Source organism: Nannospalax galili, unplaced genomic scaffold (assembly GCF_000622305.1).
Source record: "Nannospalax galili isolate Female #2095 unplaced genomic scaffold, S.galili_v1.0 scaffold324, whole genome shotgun sequence".
Taxonomy (NCBI): Eukaryota; Metazoa; Chordata; class Mammalia; order Rodentia; family Spalacidae; genus Nannospalax; species Nannospalax galili.
The window spans coordinates 5271138-5280895 of NW_008353027.1; the positions used below are offsets into that span (position 1 = coordinate 5271138).

Consider the following 9758-nt stretch of genomic DNA (forward strand, 5'->3'; position numbering starts at 1 on the left):
AAGTCAGAAGAGGGTGTCTGATTCTCCTGGAACTGAAGTTACTGACAGCTGTTGGCCACCATGTGGGTGCTGGTAATTGAACCTGGGTCCTCTGCAAGAGGAGCCAATGCTTTTTTTTTTTTTTTTTTTTTTTTTTTGTGTTTACATGAACCGCTGAGCCATCTCTCTAGATTTGAAGTTTAAATTTTATACCAATATTTGTCTATGTTTCTTCTCTTACTGAAAATAAACTGATAATTGAGCCCAACTAATTTCCTTCATCTAAGATATGCCTTATAAAACATTTATCTAGTTAAAAGCCTGGACACCAGCCAGGCATGGTGGCACATGCCTTCAGTCCCAGCACTTGGGAGGCAGAGACAGGGGGATCTCAGAGATCAAGGTCAGTCTGGTCTATATAGCAAGTTCCAGGCCAGTTATGACTACAGGGAGACCCCATCTCAAAACAAAAACAGAAACAAACAAACAAACAAAACAAAAAAAACAACCCCTCCCCAAAAAGTCTGGACACCAGATGAAAATAAACATAACTACTGGCCAAACATAACTACTGGCAAGTAAAGACACTCACCAATATGCATCCCCTCTGCCTATATATTACAGAGATTTTAGTGGACTGCCTATTTCAGCTGAGTCTAGAGAAAATGAAGCAATAAAAGGTAGTGGGGGGTACACTTACTATTTAAAATCACATAAACATTTACATAGTTTTCCTGATGCTTAAGTTTCATGCTTATCTTTAAAATTCACAAAAGAAAACTTTTTTTGTTTGTTTGTTTGTTTCATTGTGTTGTTTGACACAGGGTCTTGCTATATACCCCAGGCTGGCTTCAAACTCATGGTTTTTCCTGTCTCACTTTCCCAAGTCCTGGAGTTACAAGAGCAGACTGCTACACCTTAGCGTTATGTCCTTAATACATAAAATCATAAGGTAATTTATACTTGATCATTGCCAAAAGGCTGAGAAGTAATGAAAGTAGTCTAAGCATAGCTCAATAACTCAAAGCTTCAATCTGAAAGGGAAAAATCACCATGATGCTTAAGGCTTTCATAGCTTCTAAATTTTCAGTGTAAAAATGGGTCAAGAATTTTTCTCAGGAGAAAGTAAATAGTACTTCTTTTGAAGTTGTGGGTTATTTTCCCCTTCAGTTCATCAATATTGACATAGATAACTTGCTGGTCACCTACTGCCTAGTCCATCCAATTCACCCTAGTGTTAGAAGTCTAGGCAAATTCTAGGAGGACCACAGAACAAGTCCATCCAGACCTCAAGCTTCAACTCCCCTTGAGGCTTAGCCTGTTTGGTCTCCTTTCTTACTGTCTCATGTCCAATACCTACTACACTGCCCTCATGCCCAAATAGGGCTGCCCATGTCTCTCCACCCTTCTTAATGCCCTTTCTGATATTGGTGGGTCTATTAATCTTCAAAAAAAGTGAGAGTTTGCTTTAATATTTTCCCCTACCATGTGTCCATTTTCTATCTCTCTGAATTCTTAGTATCTTACTTTAGGTTGAATTTGTTCTTCCTTTCTCCTTTATTTAGGTAGAAGCTTACTGAAATTATTAATCTAAAATAAGTTTCTTACTAGCATTGTTCTAGTATCCCACAAATCCCATGATTTATTTTACCCATAAACTAGTTCGTAGATCTGTTTAATTTCTAAGTATTTGAGAATTTCCAGATATCTTTTCCTTAGTGAATTACGTTTTGGTTAAGGCATATAGTTTGTGATTTAGAGATGTTTAAATGTATTGACTTTGGAGAGAAAGCAGTATTTGAGACAGGGTCTCCTTGTATCCCTAGCTAGCCTGGAATTCTCTATGTAGACCAAGCTGGCCTTGAACTCACAGAGAGATTTACCTGCCCCTGTATCTCAAGTGTTAGAATTAAAGGTGTGTACTACCATGTCTGATTGAGTTTTTTGTTTCTTAAAAAAAAAACCTCCCAGTGTATGGCTGATCTGGGTGAATGGTGAACATTCTATGTGTACTTGAGAAGAATGTTTATTCTGAAGTGTTTGGGGGTATATTCTGTTAAGTGTCATTTAGGTCAAGGTAGGCCATAGTCTTTTATATTCCTATACATTTAATATATGTGTTTTTTTTCTATCAATTACTAAAAGAGGAGTGTTGAAGTCATCATATATACTTGTGAAGTTGTCTATTTTAGTTGCCAGGTTTTACTTTTTAATTTATTTTTATTTCACATGTATGAGTGTTTTGCCTGTATGTATGTAAGTGCACCAGTGTCATGTAATACCCATGAAATCAGAGGAAGGCGTCAGATTCCCTGGAACTGGAGTTACAGATGATTGTTGGCCATCATGTGGGTTCTGGGAACAGAACTCGGATCCTCTGCAAGAGCAGCCAGTGCTCTTAACCACTGAGCCATCTCTCCAGCCTCTAGTTGCCAGTTTTTGGTCCATGTAATTTGAAGCCCTGGTATATGCACAGGATGAATAGCTACATCTTTGTGAACTCTTTTATCATTTTTAAATACTCCTTTCTATCTCTTGAAATATTCTTTGTTCTCAAGTCCAGTTTTAAGGTAATAGAGTCAATTTTCTCAGTGTTTAGATGGCATTTTTTCCCCACTCTTTGGGTTTTATTTAAAATGAATTTTTTATTTTTTCATTACTTTAGTAAGCATATGAAATAAGCTTCATTATGACATTTTCATACATCTATCACTGTACTTTGATTGTACTCCCATATATTATGCCCTATTCCTTTACTGGCCCATTTCCTCACTCTAAGAGTCTCCCTTCTGCTTTCATGGCTTATATATGTATGTACACATGCATGCATATATTTGTATGTGTACATGTATATGTATACATAAATGTAGATTCTACATTAAAATGAATTTCTTATAGATAGCAAGTATTATTTTCCTTTTAAAAACACATAGCCTGAAGTAGATTCTGTCTTCAGCAGTAGGGTCTTACCTTCAAGTTCTGAGAGGCCGTCAAGGGCTGTGGCAATAGCCTGAGTAATTTTGGGAGTCTCTCGGACCATCCTGGCCAACAACTCAAAGGAAGGTTTCTCCTGTCTGGCACTGTTTCTTGTTATGTAGCCTTTAGCTATACACTTGGACTCATGTAGAGAGTATGTATGTGTGATTTGTCATTAGGTTGTTGGACTAATATGATTCCCTCTGTCTTTTTTTTTTTTTTTAACTAGCTAGGCATTATTTATCTCTCCTCTCTCACTGTCTAACCCTTCTGCCATGGTTTCCTCATTTAAAGTGCCCCCCCATTTCCCCCCATTTTTCCCTTGATAATACCGGTCTCCTATGGTCCCACCTCTCTTGAGCTCCTTCTTTCCCTTATCCCTAAGGTTTCTTGTATAACCTTCCCTCCCCCTCCCATTTAAATAACCATTTAAATAACCATTTTTGTCCATTTCTTATTCAGTAACACCTGTCTCCTACTGTTCTTTTCTCTCAGGTTCTTTTCTTTCCCTTTACCTCCCTGGTTCCTTTTCATTATTCTGGTTCCTGTAGTTATGTCTAGATACATACCCATTTAAAAGGATTTGGTGCTAGGATCCACATATGAGGGAGAACATAATGGTGTCACCATACACAAGTCCCATGCAAACTCAGGCAGACAAAAACCAAGCATAGAACTGGGAAAACAAACAGTAGACCCCAACATTATCTGAAGAAATATTGGCAACTGACTGCTGCTAGATGAAGAAGAGTTGATCTTCCTAAAACCAGGGACTCTGGATAGGCTGACTAGACCTCAGTGGATGGACTTGCACTGGCGAATGTCTGGGGACACTGACTTGACACAGTGGGCCTTAACAGGGATGAAAGAGTATATGGGCTCCAGGTATGGGAGGGTACCAGTGGGGATGGGGATATAAAGATGATTAATAAGATTGATTTAAAATGTTCTGTATGAAATACACAAAAATTTGATAAAAACAAACAGAAAAAAGAAAACATAGCCTGGAAACAGTTTAACTGGAGTAGTGTGACCACTTATAGCTAATGCAATTATTGATAAGTCTAGGTTTAAATCTACAGGTTTACTATGTATTTGTGTTCTATTTGTCTTACTTGTACTTTGTTTCTTTCTCCTTTGTTCATTTCCTGCTTCCTTCTAGATTGAGTACTCCCTAGTATTGCATTTTATTTAGACTATTTGACTTATTTTTCAAGTAGATTTTCAGTATGTACACTTTATTATGATCTACATTTGAATAATATTATACCTATCTTCATATATTAACTTTTCAGCAGTACAGTGGTCCTCTTTATCCATGGGGAAAACATCCCAAGACCTCCAGTGAATGCCTCAAATTGTGGACAGTAGCAAATCTTATACACATGCAATGCCATACTCAGCAGTCAATCTGAAAACCAAGACAGCTCGAAGACACAGACCAAGGGAGGACTGATAATCTGGCACAGTACGATGGCACAAGACTCATTATACTACTCAGAATGGTACACAATTTAAAGTTGACTGTTATTTTCAGAACACAAGTTGTTGGAGTAACTAAACTGAGGATAAAGGAAAATACTGTATACTAGTCATCCCCTGCCATATCCTCTATTCTCATTTTCACACATTTTATTCTTCAAATGTTAAAAATCCCATAATATACTGCTATCATTGTTGTCTATTTAACTATCCTTACACTTTTGATGAGAAAAAAACTTGTATTTCCCTCATGTATTTCATATTTTCAAAGCTCTTCATTCTTATATGATCATTTTCAGTCTGTCTAAAGAAAGCTTTTTTTTTTTTTTGGTTGGTTGGTTGGTTTTTTTGTTTTTTTGAGACAGGGTCTCCCTGTAGCCCCAGCTGTCCTGGAACTCACTATGTAGACCAGGCTGGCCTTGAACTCACAAAGATCCACCTGCCTCTGCCTCCCAAGTGCTGGGATTAAAGGCATGCACCACCATGCCTGGCCTAAAGAAAGCTGTTTAACACTACCTGTGGCACTAGCCTGTTAGTAATGCTTTCTCCAGTTTTAATTTATCTAAAAAAGTATTCCTCTCCATTTATGAAGGACATTTTTAGTGGGTATAGTAATGTGGTTGACAGAAATTCTTTTCTATCAAAACTTTTTAAATGCCATTTTCTTTTTTTTTTAACCATTCAAGTTTGCATCCTCTCCCTCTACTCTCCCAAAAAAGAGAAGACGAATCGTCAATGGCAAAAGGCAGTTGGAGCGAAGCAACATCAGGAGCCAGCTTCACGCTCAGGAGAGAATGCTACGTCTCCTCCTTGTGGTTTCGGGTACTCTGCACAGTCAGAGAAACTTCTTTAGTAACGAACTATAGAAATGATCCCTGAAAGTATAGACTTGAATGCCATTTTTTTAATCTTTCTGTTTTTTTGTATTTTCTGAGATGTCTATACTAATTATTACCTTTGTTCCTCTGTACTCAATCTGCCTTTTTTTCTCTGAATTTTAAGACTGTTTTCTTTACCACTTATTTTAGCAATTTGATTATGACATACCCTGTTGTTGGCTTTTTTTATTCTGCTTACTGTTTGCTGAGCCTCTTGGATCTGTTAGTTGATACTTCCCATCAAATTTGGAAAACTTAGGGCATTAATTTCTTATGTCTCCACTTTTTGTTTTCTAGTTATTCATGCTTTAAACTACTTAATACTGGCCTACATGATAATGAAGTTCTGTGAAGTTTTCCACTCTCATTTCTGTCCTTCACTCTAGATACTTTTATTTTTTAATTTTTTATTTTTTATGTTTCCAGTCTTCTTGAGACAGTGTTTCCCTGTAGTCCCTGCTGGCTTGGCACTCACTATGTAGACCAGGCTGGCCTTGAACTCACAGAGGCCTTCCTTTGCCTCCCAAGTGCTGGGATTAAAGGTGTGTACTATCACACCCAGCTTGGATACTTTTATTTTTAAGATCATTGATCTTCTGCAGTATCTAACTTGTCTGTGATCTCATCAAGTGGAATTCATTCTATTTGGTTCTTTATATTTCTGCTTCTCAGTCTATAGTGATCATGTTTTAATTACTTGAACATATTTATTATACTTAATAAAGCTCTTCAATATTCTTGTCTGCCAATTCCACCATGTCTATTTCTAGATGTTCATTTTCAATTATGAATTATATTTTCATGTTTCTAGACCTATCTGGTATGCTGTGACTACTAGATTTTGTTATATCCATGTAAACAGGGTTGAACTTTGTTCTAGTTGGCAGTTAAATTATATGTGAGCTAATTTGTTTGATGTGGTATTACATTTAGGATAGACAAAGAAGAGTCTTCTTTGTTTGCTTCTTTGTTGAAATAAAGTCTCACTCTTCAGCCCAGGCTAGCCTTAAACTCTGCAGTCCCTTGGCCTCAGCCTTCTGAGTGCTGGGATTACACACTCAGCTTTACAATACTCTTTATTCTAGATCTAATTTAGTTCCAACTTAAAGATGTGAATTTTCAGAAGTCTCTCCCTGAATATCCCATATATTCAGAGGCCTTTTCACTGTGGTTGATGGAGCTCAACTGATCTCTGGTTCTGTATATGCACTGGGGATTGTTCAGGTTACTATTCTTCACTAACTTTTTTTTTTTTTTTTTGTGCAAGCTGTTTCTTGCCAAGCCTCATGGAATTTCACTCTGCCCATATGCAGCACTCAAAATGACTCTGATATAGATATCTAGAACTCTTTATCTGTACAACTCCTTCCTTTAACTATATTAGCCTGTATGTTCTACCCATCAGGACTTCCCTAAACTCTGATCTATGTCTCACACCACTCAGCACTAACAGGGTGCTATTTAGATTTCTCTTCCATGTACCACAATCTGGCAATTACCTCTAGGCAGGAAGCCAAGATAATCATGAAGCTAGCTCTTCTGTTTTCCTTCTCTGTGGAATGACAATACTAAGTTGCCCATTGTCCAATCTAGGAAGACAGTTGTTTCATGTATACTGTCTGGTTTCCTAGCTGTTTATTAAGAAAAGGCACTTTTAGATCCTGTTATTCCCTTGTGGCTAAAAGCAAAATCCTGACTCATAATATCTGACTGTAAGTCAAGCACTACATTATAACTGCAGGGGCTGTGGTTGGTGCTGTTTCCCATAGAAGACTTGCTTTCTACTGTTAAGCAAAGGAACAGGGCTGGGATGGGCCTAGAATACAACTATGGTTAGATTCTGGTTATCCTCTGATTTCAAATATCTCAAGGGTGAAGATGTCAGTTTGTATAGGCCCCTTCCTCTAGCTTAGTAGGGTTCAAATATGGTCTGGGGAATATATGAAATAAAAACTATGATAATACTAAGTTATTTACTCTTCTCATTGTGTTGACATTGACACTAATGGTGCAAAAGCAATGATGTGCAAAACTGCTGGAACCCTGGCACAACCCAAGACAGTGGCACCACCCACATGACTACATTCTTCAGTGCCATTCACTCACAGTAGGAAAAAATGACCCGTTTTACTTAATATCTTTGATAAAATAGCAAAAATAGTTAAGTATATTAACTCCTAACTCTAAGTGCATGTCGTTTTTATAAACTAAGATGCAAAATGAGTAGTTCTACATGTAAAGCATTTTTTTTTTCCGATTAGTTCCTATCTCAGGGAAGAATATTTGTGTGATTCTTTGATTTGCAAGCTGAATTAGCTATTATCTCCCCCCACCCACCCCAAGAAACACTAGCTTTACTTGAAAGAACAGCTAATAAAACAAATTATGGTCTTTCAACATGGATGGTTATTATGTGTTTTCTCAAAAGTAACACTACTTGTTACAAATGATAAAATTTGAACTTTCAGGTCAATGTTAGGATTCTGGAAACATGTATGAGTCACTGTAACCTTGACAGCTTTCCATCATTTACCAATTTTTTTGAATGAGAGCACTATGATGATGCTTTCAAGGATAGTATAACGAAACATGTCAATGTTTAGAAGGTCCACAAACTTCAGTAAACCAGTATTTCTAAACAACCAACTCATCACACAAATCAAAGACAGACAAAATATTTACTTAAAATACAAAATATAGGGGCTGGAGAGATGGCTCAAGGGTTAAGAGCACTGACAGCCCTAATAGAGGACCTGAGTTCAGTTTCCAGAACATTATGGCAGCTAACAACTGTCTGCCACTACAGTTCCAGAGGCTGTGACATCCTCCGGCACTGCATGACACATGCAGGCAATACACGCATATATATTAAATAAATACCAAAATAGAGCAATGGATTTTTTTTTTTTTTTTGGTCTTTCTGAGACAGGGTCTCCCAGCTATCCTGGAACTCACTATGTAGACCAGGCTGGCCTTGAACTCACAGAAATCCGCCTGCCTCTGCCTCCGGAGTGCTGGGATTAAAGGCGTGTGCCACCACGCCCAGCAGAGTAATGGATTTTAATGTAATAAAGCACAAAAAGTTCAATGATGTGGTTTCATATTCCTCAATGCATCTAACCCTAAGAAACTACTATAGGCACAGGACCAAAGAAGAATACTCACAATTTTCTGGAAAAGCTATTAAATTACCCCTCTTTTTTCCAACTTATCTGTGTGAGGCTAGATTGTCTTCATCTGCTTCAATCAAAACACACTGCAATGAACTGAAGACAGAAGCAGACATGAAAATTCAGCTATCTCCTACTAAGTCAGACAGTAATAATACAAGAATACAAAACAAGTCTATTCTTCAGTAACATTTTGGAATTTTGAATTATTTTAAAAATAATTTTTTCTGAAGCTTATTAATGTTAGCATGCAATGAGTTCGTTATATGTTTAAGTTAATTTAAATTTTCTTCCTTTTAATTTCTAATTTTCAGAGATAATAAATATCAATAGCTATTAAGTCATAGGAGCAAAATCCCCTTGGAATCCTCAATGCATTGTAAGATTGGAAAGCGTCCTGAAATCCACAAGTTTTAAAATTTAGTAAATCTCCTAAGCAGCACAAGACTGCAAGAAATTTACCTGGGTGTTCCAGCCTCACTTCTAGCCTTCACTACTACTGCAGCACCTAGGAAATGTTTTATAGGGGTGTGGGGTGGGAAGCTAGGCATTTTGGACTTCTCTAAATTTGCACCTGTCAATCCAGCTGACACAACTCACAAAAGGCTTTCTGATTTCACTTTTTCCTTGATAGAGACCCAGCTAGGGGACTGCCTGGAGCATACCTGATATAGAAATAGGCCCACATCTGGCAACTGCGCTTCAGGGAAAAGCAGTTGGCTATCTCAGTTCCCATGAAAAGAGGAGCTCCTCCCCCTCCCCCTTCCTCTCCCCCCCTTCCCCTCCCCTCCCCTCATCTTTTTAAGACAGGGTCTTCCTATAGCCCCAGCTCATTTGGAACTCACAGAGATCTGCCTGCCTCTGCCTCCCAAGTGCTGGGATTAAAGATGTGCACTGCCATGATGGGCTTTCTTTCTCTTCTTTTTTTTTTTCTAAGTAGACAATTTTAATTTTTCCATTGCACTGTTTTTTAAAAAAATTTTTTTTTACACTTAAAGTTACAGTTTTAACAATATACAAAATATTACAGTAATTCAGATTTTTTGGCACAATGATTACAGATTTGATAAATACATTTTATATCTCATAATAGCGATGAGGATTATACAAAAGCTATTAAAACAATTATGAGAATAAATTCTATCGTCACCCAAGTATCTAAAGCCATTTTCCCTTGCGTTCCTCCAGAATGATTTGCTCTCATTCCCCACCTCAACCTGAGGAACCCCAAGAAGACACTTGTTTTTTTTTTTTTTTTTTTCATACAAAATAC

The 9758-nt window shown here is 37.4% G+C and overlaps 1 protein-coding gene and 1 non-coding gene across 8 annotated transcripts in view; both read right to left on the reverse strand.

The window, feature by feature from the left end:
• Positions 1-9758, reverse strand: part of Pdss2 (decaprenyl diphosphate synthase subunit 2) — a 305129-nt gene that overhangs the window by 249607 nt on the left and 45764 nt on the right. The gene's annotated exons all lie outside the window — the stretch shown is intronic.
• On the reverse strand, positions 5114-5328 carry LOC115067198. The gene has a single exon (XR_003846634.1). It is a non-coding gene; the product is annotated as a small nucleolar RNA U3 (small nucleolar RNA).